This window comes from Tachypleus tridentatus, chromosome 8 (genome assembly GCF_004210375.1).
Source record: "Tachypleus tridentatus isolate NWPU-2018 chromosome 8, ASM421037v1, whole genome shotgun sequence".
NCBI classification, from domain to species: Eukaryota; Metazoa; Arthropoda; class Merostomata; order Xiphosura; family Limulidae; genus Tachypleus; species Tachypleus tridentatus.
The window spans coordinates 143,207,833-143,224,784 of NC_134832.1; positions in this window are offsets into that span (position 1 = coordinate 143,207,833).

Genomic DNA, 16,952 nt, shown 5'->3' on the forward strand with positions numbered 1-16,952 from the left:
CGTATATGTAAAAGAGGAAGCTCACCTAAATTCCACCCAAGGTAATACATAATAATAAAGAAAATCAAGATTAGCTTAGATTGAACATTTAATGTACCATTAACAGTAAAGCTACAAATCAAAAGAAATATAACATGAAGACACAGTTTACATAGCAGAAACGAATTATCCCATGTGAAGTTAATACACTCTGTGGAAAAGTAAGATCACTATCAGGCTAACTATCTTTCATCATGTTGTGTTTATAATCAATATTACTTCAAAACAATGCGCCTGTTCTGGTGATTGGCAGCAAATGTGTCTATAACAGTATCAATATCGAGTTGTTTTGCCCTCCTGGAGTTTACTGATATGACAGCAAGGTTGCTGGTGCGGTTGTTACCACTGCTGTTGCGCAAGCATGTCTTGAGAAGCTTCCGACATGATAAACTTCTCTCACAGACAGCTGAAGTGACAGGCGGGGTCACAGCGGTACATACAAGTTTGTGGAGATCTATGAAGGCATCCTTGTATGGCTCCAGCATAGTTGCGAGCTCCAATGGTGTGCATACTTCCTGCCCCTTGTCTTTCTTCCTGGCAATTAGCCGGTTCAACTGGTGGACCTCCACTGCGTGGTCATCCTCTGCCACACCATAGTTTGCTGTCATTCCTAAGAGTGCTTGCTTGTCCAGAAATGTGGAGTGATTGTGGTTCAATGCAGTTGTACCCATCAGAACACTGCAAGCATCAGAGGAGAATCTTCTATTCAGCTCGTTGAGCATCCTGTCTATGCGGCATAGAATGTGTGTCTTCTGGCATCTGGTGTTGGTTCATCTCTTTGGCCAGTACTAGATGTGATTATGAATTCGTCCAGGTGTCTGGGGGCAGATCGCTATCCACCTTGACGCACCGTCTCAGTGCGTATTCCTACTTTCTTACATACATCCTCAGCAGACTCTTCCAAGTCTTTCCATGCTGCTTCAGTTTTCATTTCTGAGAGACCAGAGATGACAGATTGTACTAAGTCCTCTGCAGAGGCCAGCTGCAGGTCAGGTGACTGGAGGTGGTCTGATAGCTATTTTGTCATCATCAGTAGTTTTTCTATGGCCACTAGACTGGTTACGAACTGCTGATCTAGGAGGATGCACAAGCCCTTTGATTCAGTAGCTCTGTGGACATTGTCCCCCTCCACAAGACACTTTAGGGTTGTCACAATGGCAGGAAGCGTTCTTTTCACAGCCAGACAAGCAGTCTGATAGTCGCTTCAACTCTATGTGCTGGTTCACGGGTTCAAGCTCCTTCTGTACCTTCAGAAATTCTTCATGCACAACCGATGTAAAGAAGAATTTGTACAGCTTCTGAATTGTCACAAAGAACTCTGCTGCAGCCCGGACGTTGTGCACACAATCAACTAGCACAAGGTTGAGCCTGTGTGCATAGCAGTGGACATACACAGCCTGAGACACCTCTCTCCTGAACCTCTCCTGTACGCCACTGATGTGTCCTGACATGACTGCAGCTCCATCATAGCACTGGCCAATGCAGGCATTATGGTCAATACCACATTTAGCCAGAGTCTCCATGATTTTATTGAGCAATGAATCTGCATCCAGACCCTCAGCAGCTGTGAAGTCCAGGAACTCCTCGTGAAGGCTCTGTTGGTGGAGGTACCTTACCACAATGAACAGCTGTTCTTGTTTGCTCACATCCTTTGTTTCATCCACCATTAAAGCAAAATGCTCAATTTCCATGACCTCTTTGCTGATATCCTTCCTGATCATTCCAGCTGTGATGTCAAGCAGTTCGTTTTGGATATCATGGTGCGTGTGCTTGGCATTGCCAGAACCACTCAGCTTCTTCACGATTTCATCATACCTGGAAATCATGTCAAGAAGTTTCAGGAAATTGCTCCTGTTATCAGACTGACTACCTTCCCTGTGACCTTTCTGGGCTTCATTTTGGCAGGCTGAGTAGAGCAGTGCATCTATCACGGCTCTTATGTAATGTCGGTTTTTCTCCACAGTTTTAGCATGGCTTACATCGAGAGCATATTGGATCCTTGCACCCTTTGTTTTCTGCAATTTAAACTCTGCCCAAGCTTGCATGGCAAACTTGTGTCCTACAGAGTTATCATGGGACTTCAGTGATGTGGTCGCCTTCTTCCAGTTCCGGCTTACATCGAGAGCATATTGGATCCTTGCACCCTTTGTTTTCTGCAATTTAAACTCTGCCCAAGCTTGCATGGCAAACTTGTGTCCTACAGAGTTATCATGGGACTTCAGTGATGTGGTCGCCTTCTTCCAGTTCCGGAAGACTTCATGGATGAAGGACTTCTCAGTTTTACTGAAGTGTGTGTGATTGAAAAGACGACATGCGAAGCAGAATGCAGCATCTTGAGTACTCCAACCACGAGTGCTGATCAAGCCAATTCTTGTTGAATGACTTTGACTGGCCATTGTATCCTGTTCATTTCAAAATTGTTGTTATTGTAATATTAAATTAACCGTCACCTTATTCTGTGTCAGATTATGCAATAATAACTTTGTTTCCCCTATAATTAATTAACCTGAAAATAATATATTGAACACATAGTCCTTTCATCTTTGTTTAAATTTGCACTCACGAAATATATTAATAATCTGGATGTTTGGTAAAGGGACCTCTGACGTGATTTGTATCAAGAGCAGATAAAAACAAAATGAATAGTAACAAATATTTTTATTTCTTGCTTTTCAAGTTCATACGTCATACAGATTGTATAATTATTCTCGTTATTTCATGGCATGTGCAAGATTTACTAACGTTACGGCAGTACAAACTGCCATGTTAAGCGTCCCTTAAGCGACAAGATTTCAGTGTCTTGTAACTAAGTTATAGACAGACATCATTCTACTATAAAGTGGTGCAAGTGGTTTACTGTTCTTCAACTTCCCCTGAGCAATGAAGAATCCGAAGGGTTTGTTCTTAGGTTTTACTACATCCACTACACGTTTTACATCCGCTTGAATTTCAATTACGCGACCACACATTTCGCCCTGTTCAGTATTGTTGCGACTAAAGTATAGTTCAGAGAGAAAAAAATGTTGTTAAAGCACAGATTGTTATTTTCCTTTTAAACAAACATGTATTAAAAGGTAAGACATCTAATTACTGTCATGCCACACAGATGATAGTGAGAAACAAAAAAACCACGACATGGTTTTTAAAAGAAGTCCAACGAAGCTGTATGATTATACAAACTCAATAAAAATTATAGTTCACTATAAAATGTATTTTAAATTAGAAATCGTCGATTAACCAAAAGTCATGTTAAAATCTGTTGCATTTTTCACATTAAAAATCACTCTTTCTTCAAACAGATCCTTACAGTAATTAAAAGTTAACATCAATTTAGACTTATTATATTCTACTTGGCCGATATTCAGAGTACAAGACTGCGTTTCTCTGTGTCTAAAATTCGAACCACAATGAAGCTAAACACAGTCAGTAATTTCGGTTGTGCTCGCGTTATAGTAATGACAGTCAGTCCCATTATTTGGCTCTAAGACATGGCTAAAGTTTCTTATAGCAATGAGTGCTGCCGAGTTCTTGGTCAGTTGTTTAGAATAAGGAATGTTAAGTGATTCTGACTTGCCATTCAGCCCTTGTGAGCATGGAATACCAATCAATTGAAAATATCGGTATCAAGCTACTGAGAGACTTTCCAGGAGAGTTGGAAAATTAAGAACTCTCAGTTTTTAAACAGAGAATATTCGTGTTGAAATGTACGAGAGTCTCATAGAAAAACAAAAAGAAAACGCCTACTAAATATCAATTGGATGTTCAAGTTATTCACTCTCTAAACATTTAGTCTCAGGTAAAATAAAGTTAAATAGTCAGTATACCTTTTACTAGTATGAGAAAAAAATATACAAAAGGCACATAACGTTCCCCACAAAGCCACTTATCACAAAAGCTTTAGCGCTTATCCTTCGGCTACACTGTACACTGTGAAGAATGATTATATAGATATATGAGTAGTGAGTAGTGTATGTTTCTGAGAGGGCCGCAAGAAGCGATAAGTTCAGCCAGACTTTTTGTAAAGCTATACATTACGTTGAGTATATGTAGTATGAAAATACGGTATCCTAGTTAATTCATAAAAACCTAGAACTTACGAGTCGTGACACCAGGACTCTGTCTGGTCGAGAGGATCTTCTTTTGTTCTTTTTATTCTCTCCTCTTTGAATGGCTTGTATTCATGCTTACGACTAAAAACATTTTTTAAACCTTTTTTGGATCCGCTTCTTAAGTGACTCTTTGTGCAGGGCAAAGTCACTGGAATAGAAGCAATACTTACAAATAATTAATTTGTCATAGTATATTTACACAAAATTGAATTGTATGAGAGAAGATCAATATTATTTAAATGAATAGTGTTATATTGATAAATCAGTACCTTAATGTTAATGGTTAACAACTGAGATAAAATTGGTAAGTATCACGATTCACACAGTCATTGTTCATACAGTATGACAGTATGAACAGTATTTCAACAACTGATAGATCTGTCGTATACCAGTCAAACTGTACAGTTTTGGTGTTATACAGAAGTTCTCGATAACACTGGGCACAACAGATGTAATGCAGTTCATATGTTCTTCTCCACTTTCATTGACAAGTTACTATCATACCAACACTAAAGTTACTTAGAATGAAAAATGGTTGGAATAGTGTATAGAGAAAAACAATAGTTGAGATTCGTCAAATGATTATTAAACGTGGAACAAATATCGAATTATAACGGAACACGACTCTACAAGGTGTTGACGGCAAAGATGATATGACAAATAGCGTTTAACTAGTTTTAGCTTAACAGCAAAGGTGCAAAGTACTTGAAGAAATACACAGATTATGTAAGTAACTATGAACCTAATTATATCATTGGATGACATACTTTTAATTTAATTGTAACTTAACAGTTTTTCTGTTTGATAACAGATTATAATCATCAACAGTACACATTCTTATAAAAACATAAGTTCACTGTGGTGAGATAAAGACAACTAAGGACAACAATATACAATATACATGAATTGTTACATATTTTTCTCAAACCGCTTGTGTCTTATTTGATTGAGAAAGTATATGAAAATATTTTTATGGTTTTAAAATGTTTATTCGATTCATAGTGGTTTTAATTTGGTTTTGTTTTGAAGTTTGCGCGTATACGTAGGGTATATACACTAACCATTCTTTCAGCAATTGTAGACTAAAAGAAAGACACCTAGTCAACACCAAACAGCGTCAACTATTTGTTTACTCTTTTTATCAACGAATAGTAGAATTGAACGTCATATTTTAGTTTTCCTTTACGGCTAAATGGGTGTATGTGTTTGGTGTGATGGGAGTTCAAAACAGAGTTCCGCAGATTGTGAGTAGAGCGTTCTTTGCAATCATTTAAGCTAAGAGTCAGGACTTACTTTAGAATGCATACCTTTTGGGTATGAAAATCTCCGGAGGAATTGATTTTCTTGTTCATCACAGATGGTGTTACTGATTGCCCAAGATTCACCTAAAATAAGATAAAAAATGATGATTTCTATAAAACTAAATAACATCTAAACTAGTTTTGATTTGATATTTAGTAAGGAATCTGCTAGAGTAAATAATTAAATTCAAAATATAATAACAGCAGCTTCTACACGAGGTAAATTCTGACTTTAATAACTACATCGTATCGTTTTTTTTATCGTATGGTTGTTTTGTTTTTTTAATTTCTCGCAAAACTACACAAGAGCTATCCGTCCCTAATTTAGCAGTGTTAGACTAGAGGGAAGGCAACTTGTCATTACCATCCACCGCCAACTCTTAGGCTACTCAGTTACCAACGAATAGTATGATTGACTCTCACATTATAACGCCCCGATGAGTGAAAAGATGAGCATGTTTGATGCGACGGGGGATTCGAACCCGCAACTTTGAGATTACGAGTCGAACGCCTTAATCCACCTGGCCATGGCGAGCCTCATCCTTTGGTATGGCATCTTTACCAGTTTAAACTGTTTGATATGAGGGATCATCTCATGATATTTGCCTCAATAATTTTGTTTTCCTTATAATGAATTGAACTGAAAGTAATAAACTGAACATATCATCCCTTCATCTTTAGTTAGATTTGCACTCACGAAATATATTAATAAACTAGATGTTTGGTGAAGAGTCTTCTAACGTGTTTTGTTTCAAGAGCATATAAGAATTAAATGAAGGTTAAAAATATTTTTGTTTCTTCTTTTCAAGTTCGTATCTCATGCTGTTTTGTAGCCTACGGATTGTGCAATTTTTCTCGTGATTCATGGAACGTACACGTTTTACTGATATTATGGCATTACAAATTACAATGTTAAGCGTCCCTCATGTTACAACCTCTGGAGGAACTGATTTCTCTTGGAGCTCACACAGGGTGTCACTGATTGCCCTACGAAAAAATGTGATATCCTGACAAAGGGAAGATTTTATGTTTTCAGTAACATCATGGTTGGTTTTGTCTGATTTTAAACGTGAAGAGAAAATATTGTAAAGCTGTATTCATTAATAATTTGACTTCTAAAAAATTTCTAACTAATATCTTTACGAATTATTTCACGTTATACGTACACAGATATTTAAATACTTGTATGTAAGATATGAATGAAACGATTATTTTTTGGTTTTATTACATGTATTAAAACATTGTACTCACAGAGAAAACTTAGAAAGTGTAGTACAACCTAGAAGTTTAGCCAAACTTATATAAAAGGGCTTTTATTAACACCCAAAATCACACAATATATTATAATAACCCTATCCATTTACTGACATACCATTTCATGCCAGAAATGTTTAATGAAATTATTAGCCTCTTTAATAACTTGATCACTGAATTAAAGCTTGAAATAATATAAACATTTTATTACCTAACCCTAAATAACTACTACTAAAGGAACAAAACAAGACACATACATAGAATCCCATTGGAATGCATTAAGAAACATAGTGGTCAAATATCACATATCTTGTAACTAAATCATAGAAAGACTGTAAAGGTCATATGAGTTGAGATGAATTTCAGATATCGTTTTAAACATGTCATCCATTTGAACCTGGTCACGAAATACCACGCAACTAAACTTTTCTCCCACGCTATACTGAAACTGAAAAACAAAAGATACTGTTTAGAAACTGTAGAGATCATCAGACCAAACGATCTTTCTCTGAACCGTGATAATGTTTGTAGCAACATCAACCATATTTCGCTTCGTTCGTTCACCAACTATAGACTTGACCAACCTTGACCTTTATTCATAACCTTTTCAAATGGTGAAAACATTTCTTTTACTATAGATTATTGTGTCTCTTGTATTTGTACTTATATATATAAAGTATGCACTGCTTTGCTGAAGACCATATCTCAAGAAGACAGACCAACACTCATTCGAAGAGTGTTGTACCTTCTCCGAAAACTAAATCACTTCATTACTTTTGCAGATTGTTGTTTGCCAATTCATTGTTATATTGACCTAATGTGCTTCTTTACCCAAACATTAAAATGAATGTTTCTTGTGCCTTATGTTACAGGTACTATTATTATTTATTCAATGTGTTGAAAATCAACAAATATTTTATCGTATATTTAAGTCGATAAATAAGATAATGCAGATTTTAGGTAATACAAAAAGCAACATAGTGTTAATAGAAAAACTGAAATTTATAAATTTCAGTTTCGACATGGAAGAAACTGTTACGGAAAGACAAAAAGTGATTTAAAATATCGTTTACGTTAGGTATGTAGAAGAAAAAATTTGAAAATTTGGTCCTAGCAGAGTATGTACAAGAACACGTCGAGACTTGTTGAGATACGCTTATCAGACACGGTACGGCAGGGTTTATAAATGTTATAACACGGTGTTCGCACTCCCTACTCTGAGGTTTAGCCTAGAATAATCAATAGAAACACATGAAAGTGATTTTTAATTCGAATGTCCGTTAATGTGTACATCTATAGGAAAAGAGTGATGCAAATGGTTTCACTTATTTTAATCCGTCATTACCCTATCGTGATGTTGTAAATCGGCGAGTCAACTAAGTCTGTGGAATTGATTGGCTGTGATGTGAAATTCGATTTTATCATATTTTGTCTGTGTGTAGTCTATTTCAGTTGTCAAATTATTTTATATTCTAACATAAAGTGACGATAGCTCATTCTCACTTAAAACACAGTCCAATATATTTTGATTTGTTTCTAACTCTTCCGAAGAAACGTATAACGATTGTTCTCCGTTATATCACTTGAGACGACTCTGATTTATTACATCCTGGTGTATATGATACTGGTAGTTATGCACGATCTGTACAAATTGTACAATTATCGTCACTATCACGACATGTAGGTTGATTAATTAAATGTTTGAAACGAAACTCAGGTTCAATTTGCTTTCGTGAAGATAAACCAACTGTTTTGTTTTTGACTGAGACATCTCACTTTGTTTAGTGCTTCAAAAGGTACAAGAGGTTTAGTTTTAGAAAGTGGAAATTCATGGTTGAAATAAGTATTTTGATATGAAATATTTTCTTTGCAGATTTCTTTTCTCCCATTTTGAATTGAAATTGCTTGAGAAATCTTTTTGTGGTTATTCTGGCGAAGAGAAGTAACTGAACTTGGTTGGTTTTTTTTAATTCCATACTTTCGATGCTTGTATTGAAGTTTTGCAATTGGCGTAAATTTCCTAAGTGGGAGTAAGAGGCGGTTTTTTTTTCGGGTTTACTATATGATAAAATAAATATTTTAGAAAAACATTTCACTGAAATTTTAAAAGATTTTGCTAGTACTTTGAATACTAGACAACTAAAAAATAAAGATATTTTACCTTTTTCTTTGGAGTTTCCATGGCGATAATTCAAGCTTTTAGGCATGTTCCTAGTCATTATATTTTTGTTAATCTAGTGAAACAAATATATATATTTAACCAAACCTGTCTGTCTATAAAGTTAAGATAAAGTTACACAATTGGCTCTCTGCGTTCTGTCTGTGACGGGTATCGAAACCAGATCTCTTATGTTGCAAGTGCGTATGTATACCGTTTTTCACAGGGAGTAATATCCAAAATATCGAAAAGAGTTTCTTGTGGATATGAATAACAAAATACTGGAATATATGACTTTTATTTTCTTCTTTTACCGGTTTTATAATTTTCACTGTTCAAGAAATAGTTACACTGAGAATCTTCGATATCCGTTGTGGACAGAACAAAAATAACCAGTTGTGTAAATTTGTGCTTAATTTCAAAATATCAATCATTCAATTAACGTTTGTTGCCTTTTTAAATAGACAGTAGTAAGAGAACAGAAAAAACTGGTTGCGTACAGCCACTAGAAACAGTAAAAAGTTTCTAAGACTTATGAAAAAGTAAGTAAAAGTGTGAAGTTATAGCATAAATAAATTGCATTTTTATCATACAAAAGTATGATACAACAAAAGTATAATTAGAATAACATAATAATTTAAAAAGGGAAATATATTGAGTGGTTATTTTTTTAATATTTGAAATGTACTTTATTTATACATGGGCTGTATTATAAATGTACATTTGGCCAGTATGTGTATTTATTTTATATTTTTATGTTTAGATTAATTTATTTTTTTATTTTTTCGAATTTCGCGCAAAAGCTACTCGAGGGCTATCTGCGCTAGCCGTCCCTAATTTAGTAGTGTAAGACTAGAGGGAAGGCAGCTAGTCATTACCAACGAATAGTGGCATTGACAGTAACATTATAACGCCCCCACGGCTGAAAGGGCGAATATGTTTGGTGCGACCGGGATTCGAACCCGCGACCCTCGGATTACGAGTCGAACACCTTAACACACTTGACTCGTAATCTTAGGGTGGCGGGTTCGGATTTCCGTCCCATCAAACATCCTCGCCCTTTCAGCCGGAAAAGGGGGGGCGGTATAATGTGATAGTCAATCGCACTATTCGACGGTAATAGAGTAGCCCAAGAATTGGCGGTGGGCGGTGATAACTATCAGCCTTTCCTCTTGTGTTACACTGCTATATTAGGGACGGATAGCGCTAATAGCCCTCGAGTAGCTTTGCGCAAAATTCAAGTCAATACATTCAACTTATTTCATCTTTAAGTACCACGTTCGTAGTTTGTAATATTTTCTCATAGCAACATTTAATATACATATTAATCTGTCCTTGTAACAAATCAATAATGGGTTGTTATTTTTACACTCACCCGCTAATAAAACGGTAAGGCTACAGATTTACAACGATAAAATCAGAGGTTCGAGACTCCACAGTGTACTCAGCAGATTGCCCAATGTGGCTTTATTGTAAGGAAAAAACAAACACGTTTACAGTCTAAGGATGCTTCGGTAAGTATTAAAAAAAAGAGAACCACGGCTACTAATGTTATTTTTAGCGCTAATGAAATTTATGAATATAATTTACGTTCAACTCAAATTTACAGCTACCTTCACTTTGTGATAACTGGAAAGAAAACCAATGACAACTGGGTCCAACAAAACTTGTAATTTAGGAACAGCCAGGTAGTGAAGGCGTTCGACCGCCTTTTCATTGATAAAAGAGTAGCCAAGAGTTTGACGTGTGGTATTTCCCATAATGCACTTATCAATGATTTTTTTATGATTTGTTTGTGTTTATGGCATAAAATACGTACATTTATTCTAAAACTTGATGCGACGAAGATCTGGATACCAGAGAAAAAGGAGACTGATAAAAACAACGTGACAAAATATAATAAAATACACAGCCCTGACTTCAAGTGGAGAGAGAAGAGGCGTGGAAGTGTTCGGAAGTAGTATTCTCACAACACGAGATACTGCCGACGGTTGTGAGAATAATAATAATAAACTCTCTTCTTAAGAGAGAGTTGTTAAAACATCCGAAGTAATGTTTCCAAAACAAAAGCTTAAGAAACGGCACCAGGGGCGTAGTCAGAAATGGCCATTGGGGTTGGGAGGGGGAGGTTAGTTTGAGTGCTTGATGAAAGCACCGCAGGCGCGAAACCGTGTTAATGGGGTCCGGAGACATGCCCCCCGGGGAATTTTTAAATAAAAACATAAAAGAAAAGCCTGAATTATGCATTCTGAGACCATCTTTTTGGCAAATTTCAGAGTGGCACACTGAGGTGTTTGTCTAATTTTTTAAATCATAAATAAATATATAGGCCTATATATATAATATATAACTTAAAGTTATCAGGCCCAGCAAAGTAGGCCTACAGTCCTGTCATCAACATATAAAATATAGTCACTTAGGAGAGTGCAAAACATATGTATACTGTGTATAATCTGTATTCAAATATCATGGACAGTATATGTTCAGATTCCCTGAATTTCAATAATTAACGTATACAAATAAACAGTGGGTGGCACCGTGGCAGGCTTGCAGCACCATGGCACTAACCTAGTACCATTGGGGCCTTCTATAATGAATCATTCACTATAGATGGAGCCAATTGTACTGTGAATGTGGCGTTGACAAAAAGAAGTTGCGATAAATAACCATTCACTATGTCAAGCTTAAAAAAAGCAAAAGACACTGCATGGGTTCTTTAAACCCATTCATGAGGCTGAACCTAATCAATCTGCTTCAGCCAATCAGGTTGAATCAGAATTGTCAACTGAATTGTCAGAGTCATCACCGTGGCCTTCTATCAGTGCTGCCACTACCACCTCAGGTTCAGTCTGGAACATTGGAAATTATATTTCTGATGATGTCAGCATTGGTAAACTGGTAAGTTGACTCCTCATTATAATAATTTTCTATTAAAAATCATACAAATACTCTGATGAGTTTTAGACTGAATATTCATTGCTGCTAGTGATTGTAGGCCTACGGCCACAGGATGTTAGGCCTGCTCTGTGAAGTACAGCTCTAAGCCTTTTTCTTCTGGGTTATTGTACTCTCATAACAAACTTTCCAATGTGCAAAATAATTTAATTAGAACTATGTCTTTCTGTCTCTTTTAGATAAACGCTGAAACCAAAAAATGCCTCTTTAAGAATGCCTGTAAGCCAGGGAGTGATTATGTTTTCCCCCAGTGTGGTCCAAGAAAGCTGCGTTTTCAGCATCGTTAGCTTTCACAGTGGAGATGGTTACTCTACAGTCAACATGCAAAGGGTGCTTTCTGCAACTGCTGCTGTCTTTTTGGTCCTAATGGTACTGGTGTTGGAAGCCAGAAATTAAGACAACTAGTGAAATATCAAAGGCATCTGCAACTGCATGGATTAATTCTAAAAAGACAATGACTGTGTCATGCCTCTCAACCAATTGGGTGGGGAAGAAACCTTTTACACTTTTTTTTTCCATTCAGGTGCTTTATTCTCCACCGAAAGAGCCAAAACATGCTTTCGTTTGGGTGTATTGAGAAAGTTTTCAATGCTAGAAATTACACCCATGCAATTTCGCACAGGAACTTCTTTACAAGCATCACAAATTGCCAAGTAAAGTACCTGAATGGAAAAAAAAAAGTTTAAAAGGTTTCTTCCTCACCCAGTTGGTTGAGAGGCATGACACAATCATTGTCTTTTTATAATTAATCCATGCAGTTGCAGATGCCTTTGAGACAATATCAGGTTGGCAAGACAGAGATTCTGCCACGCAAGCCAATCAATTGTTGTGTTCTATAACACAGCCAGAATTCATCATCATTCTACTTATTCATTGGTAAATTGTTTTCCTTTAGTTTACCTCTGTGCAACTTACTGCAGCAACAGAACATTGATTTAGGTGCTGCGATGCATCACGCAGAAATAGTGGAAGATTTAATCCATTCACTCAGAAGTAATACTGTGAATGAATTTAACAACATTTTCAGTGAGGCTCAAACTCTTTGTAGTGAGCTTCAAATTTACAGCATAATGCCAAGCCAGACTAAAAGACAGATGTGCCGTGCTAACCTACAAACCACTAGCCCTGAGGAGTACTTTCGTATTGTTGTATTTGTACCATTTGTTGATCACTTTCTTTCACAAATATGTGACCGCCTGTCCAGTCACAAAACTCTCCTTACAAACTTCATGGGTCTACTACCATCAGGATCTACAACAGAACGGTCAAAGCCTACAGCACAACAATGTGACCAAATTAAAGAGTTGATCAATATATACAAGGCTGACATTGACAGCACTTCACTAGCTGCTGTAGGTGAACTTAGGGATTGGTACAAATCACTTGCAAACAACAGACCAAAAAATGTCATAGATGCATATGCAATGTGCAATGCAGAAATGTTCCCAGTCATTTCTGGACTGTTGAAAATATTTGTCACACTGCCTGTGTCAACGAGCTCAGGGGAGCGTTCGTTTTCAACTTTCAGAAGACTCAAAACGTATTTCAGAAATACCACCATTGAAGATCGATTGAATGGCTTGGCCTCATTATACATTCACCGTGATATTAAAGTTGAACCAAACTGTATTGTAGATGTCCTGGCAAGAACGAACAAGCGTTTGAGCCTTTCATAGATATTCGATTGTAATTCTCTAGTTCTGACAAAACTTGCTGTATTAAAAGAGTGTTCAATCAGAAATTTGCATTTGACCATTTGTTGTGTGTGAAATTATCTGTCATGCAATCACGGATCTTTATGAAACTTCACAGATGGCAACTGAACTTGTCTAAAAAGTTTGGGTCCATGGAAGAGGTTTAACCATTTGTTCTTGTATTTATAATCTATCCCTAAATTGCTTAAATTTCAAACCTATCTGATCTTAAAGTTATCATTATGACCCACAACTCCCTCTAGCTAACAAACAAAATTTCAACATTAAAAATACAGATTATAATATTGTAACCTTCCTCGATTATAAAGTTTGTAAACAATTATAATAAAACAGATACATAAAAACTATCCATGCACGAAGTCTTCCTTGTGTTTTTATATCCCTAGGTTCGTGGTATACAGACTGGATATTGTAATTGGAGAAGTTTGTCCAGGGTAGGTGGTCGAAATAATCTCCTGACGGTTTCATAGTTGACAATCTTCTGGAAGTAACCTCAACTGAAACTCTGAGCTCCTCAGAAGGTCGAGTTTGTACCTTCAAGGTCTTCTCAAGAGTTACCATATGGCATTCTTTTATCAGAATACTTCCAACGTTGGTCAGAACGGGTGATCTTTGGCTTGGATTTCTTATCCTTATGGATTACGTTAACCACATCATGGATTATTTTCAGCGTAGCACATGGATCCCGTATGTATTTAACTTTGGAGCTCTTACACCAGGGACTGTACATCTTTCCGTATCACTTCAATGAAATTCAGTATTATGAGCATCAACATTGTAGTAACTTTTCATTTTAGCCACCTGTTTATGTCTTTCTTGGGTATAATCATGTATGACATCATTAGTGCTTCTTGATCCCTCTGAATATTCTGTATAGGGCTTTTCTCAGTAATTGTTACCCACATGAGAGTGCATGAGATTCCAATGACACTTTATATTCTCTATCAAACATCGGTGATGATTGTAAGTTGCCAGTAGCTTCATTTACTATTGCATTGTAACTTATCAGGAGCAGTGGAGATCTTTATCTCACATTTTCTGATGCTCAAACACATAGATGACTAACTTAGTTAACAATGTGCAGTTGCATTTCTCCACTGTGACATCAGAAGATGGATGAAAGACTCTTCTTCTGGCCTGTTGGATCATTAGGATCCAACATCTTTCCACAAAAAGTCTTATTAAAAGTTCTGTCTCTGCTCTCAGTGAAGTTTCATAGGCACACCTAATCTTGACAAAAACTTTTGATGAGTTTTCCTGGTTGGGAATAGCATATGCTTCTGGCCAGTTAAGGTAAAATTTCATCATAACTATGATGCATCTATTGCTATTGTTACTCTATGGCAAAAGATCAAGCCTATTGACAGTAACTTTTAAGTAGTGCTTTGACACACTACTGATGTAACTGCCAATGCTGTTTCTTACATGGACCTTTTAATTTACTATATTATTCACCAATGTTTCATAAATGCCTCAAACCAAATGTGTTAGGATGATTCTCTTACTTGCTCCAGTGTTTTCTTAATACCCAGGTGTCCAACCATTATACAATTTTAGACATGATAGAATACTTCAGAATGTAGAGACTTTGAAAGTAATAACTACAGTAGTTGTTTCTATTCATTGATATCTTCCCATTTCCAACGTAATAAATTCTCTCTTGTAAGCGTAAGGAATCCCATTTGGCTTAGTAATATATATTTTCAGCCTTTATGTATGGAGCAACTGTTTGCCATAATAGTCTTTCTGCACTATTCTTAAGCCAATGAATAATTACTTTTAATATCATATATTTTGCCTGAGTATTTTTCAAATGAGTGTTGCATCACACTAGTTCTTCATCATCACTTGTGTATGTCACATCTTAAATTACACTTTGCTGTAATTTAGGTTGGTTGTATTTACTGTCTTATGTTTATACTCTTTATAAATAAAAAATATCTGGATTAATACATCAGGATTTACACGATTCCATCCAGGTTGAAGCTCAATTCTATAGTTGTATTCCTGGAGTTTAGAGCCATTTTACTATCTGACTTGTTGGGTTGTGAATATTTACCAGCCCCTTCAATGGTGCATATACTTTCTGGAGCATAAGCTTTTGTCCATATAGATAATGATGGAAATGATTCATGCTTCAAACAACATTTAGTGGTTCCTTTTCCTGTTGTACAGTAACTTTGATATTCACTGCCTTGCTATAATAAATGATCATATTTTGCTTATCATGTTATATTTATGAGAAAACTAAAACTGCTTATACTGACATCTATATCAAAGATTCGTGTATTTTCCAAGTTGGATATACAAATACAGGAATAGTGCCAAGTTTCTCCTTCAATTTGTTGAATACTTGTTTACAGTCGGTATTACAACAGAACTCATTAACTTATGAGGTTTGTGGTCCTTTTAATTCAGCATATATTAACTTAAATTAATTTATGTATATGAATAATATTGTGGCATAATGTCTGATTTATTATTCGATACTAAACAGTGGACTAACTGCCTAGTAATGATATATATATATATATATATGTGCTATATATTTATTTTCATTTTAATTCTATGTCAAGATCACATTTTCAATTTTTTCAACTAATTTCTTCTAGGGAGGTGATAAAGAAATATTCCACAAAACAATAATAGTAAGAGTACAGTCCAAGAAATAATCTTACGTCATAAGTCATTTAACATTGGACAATTATGGACAAAGATAGTCTTCAAGAGATCTGTGGAATTTTCTCATCTCCAAACTATGTATCCCAGAAAACTCGCATCTACTCTAGTCTTTCTTGTTCTTTCATGGTTTTTATCTCTTGAAAAGCCTCAACCTGTAAGTGTAAGTAGTCTGGCTGACAAATGTTTTGGGCCTGCTTTTCCACATCAATCTCCTGAGATATTTTATTTGTTTGACCAAAGTAGTGAGGTCCAGTAGAAGTGATGTCTTAATATGTCATTAGCAAGTTATGTAACCACCAGCATTTATCAGTTGTAAGACCCCATAGCTGTGGTCATACAATTCGTGCAAATGAGATGGTAAGTTCTTCTCATGCAAGGAGCTGACTTTAGACTTCTTGCATATTTCCTTGAGATGGCTGCTTTTGATGTTTTTTGATATGAAAAATACCTGTACAGCTTCACTTCTTGCAATGTTCCATCAAGATTTGCCCCAAATTTTGGTTTGATGTGTTCATCACTCTAATGATGACACCTTTATTCTTTAAATTCGCAAAATTTCTATCAACTATTAATCCATGTTTAATTCTATTTTTCCCAGTCTCTAGATGTAAATATATTTTTAGCAAGTCCTGGTATAAACGTTTCACTTACTGGTAGTACAATGACTGCTTTTCTTGTTATCTTGGTGTAGAAAGTGCCTTGTTGTATACAGTGATTTTCTGGTCATAAAATGTGAAGC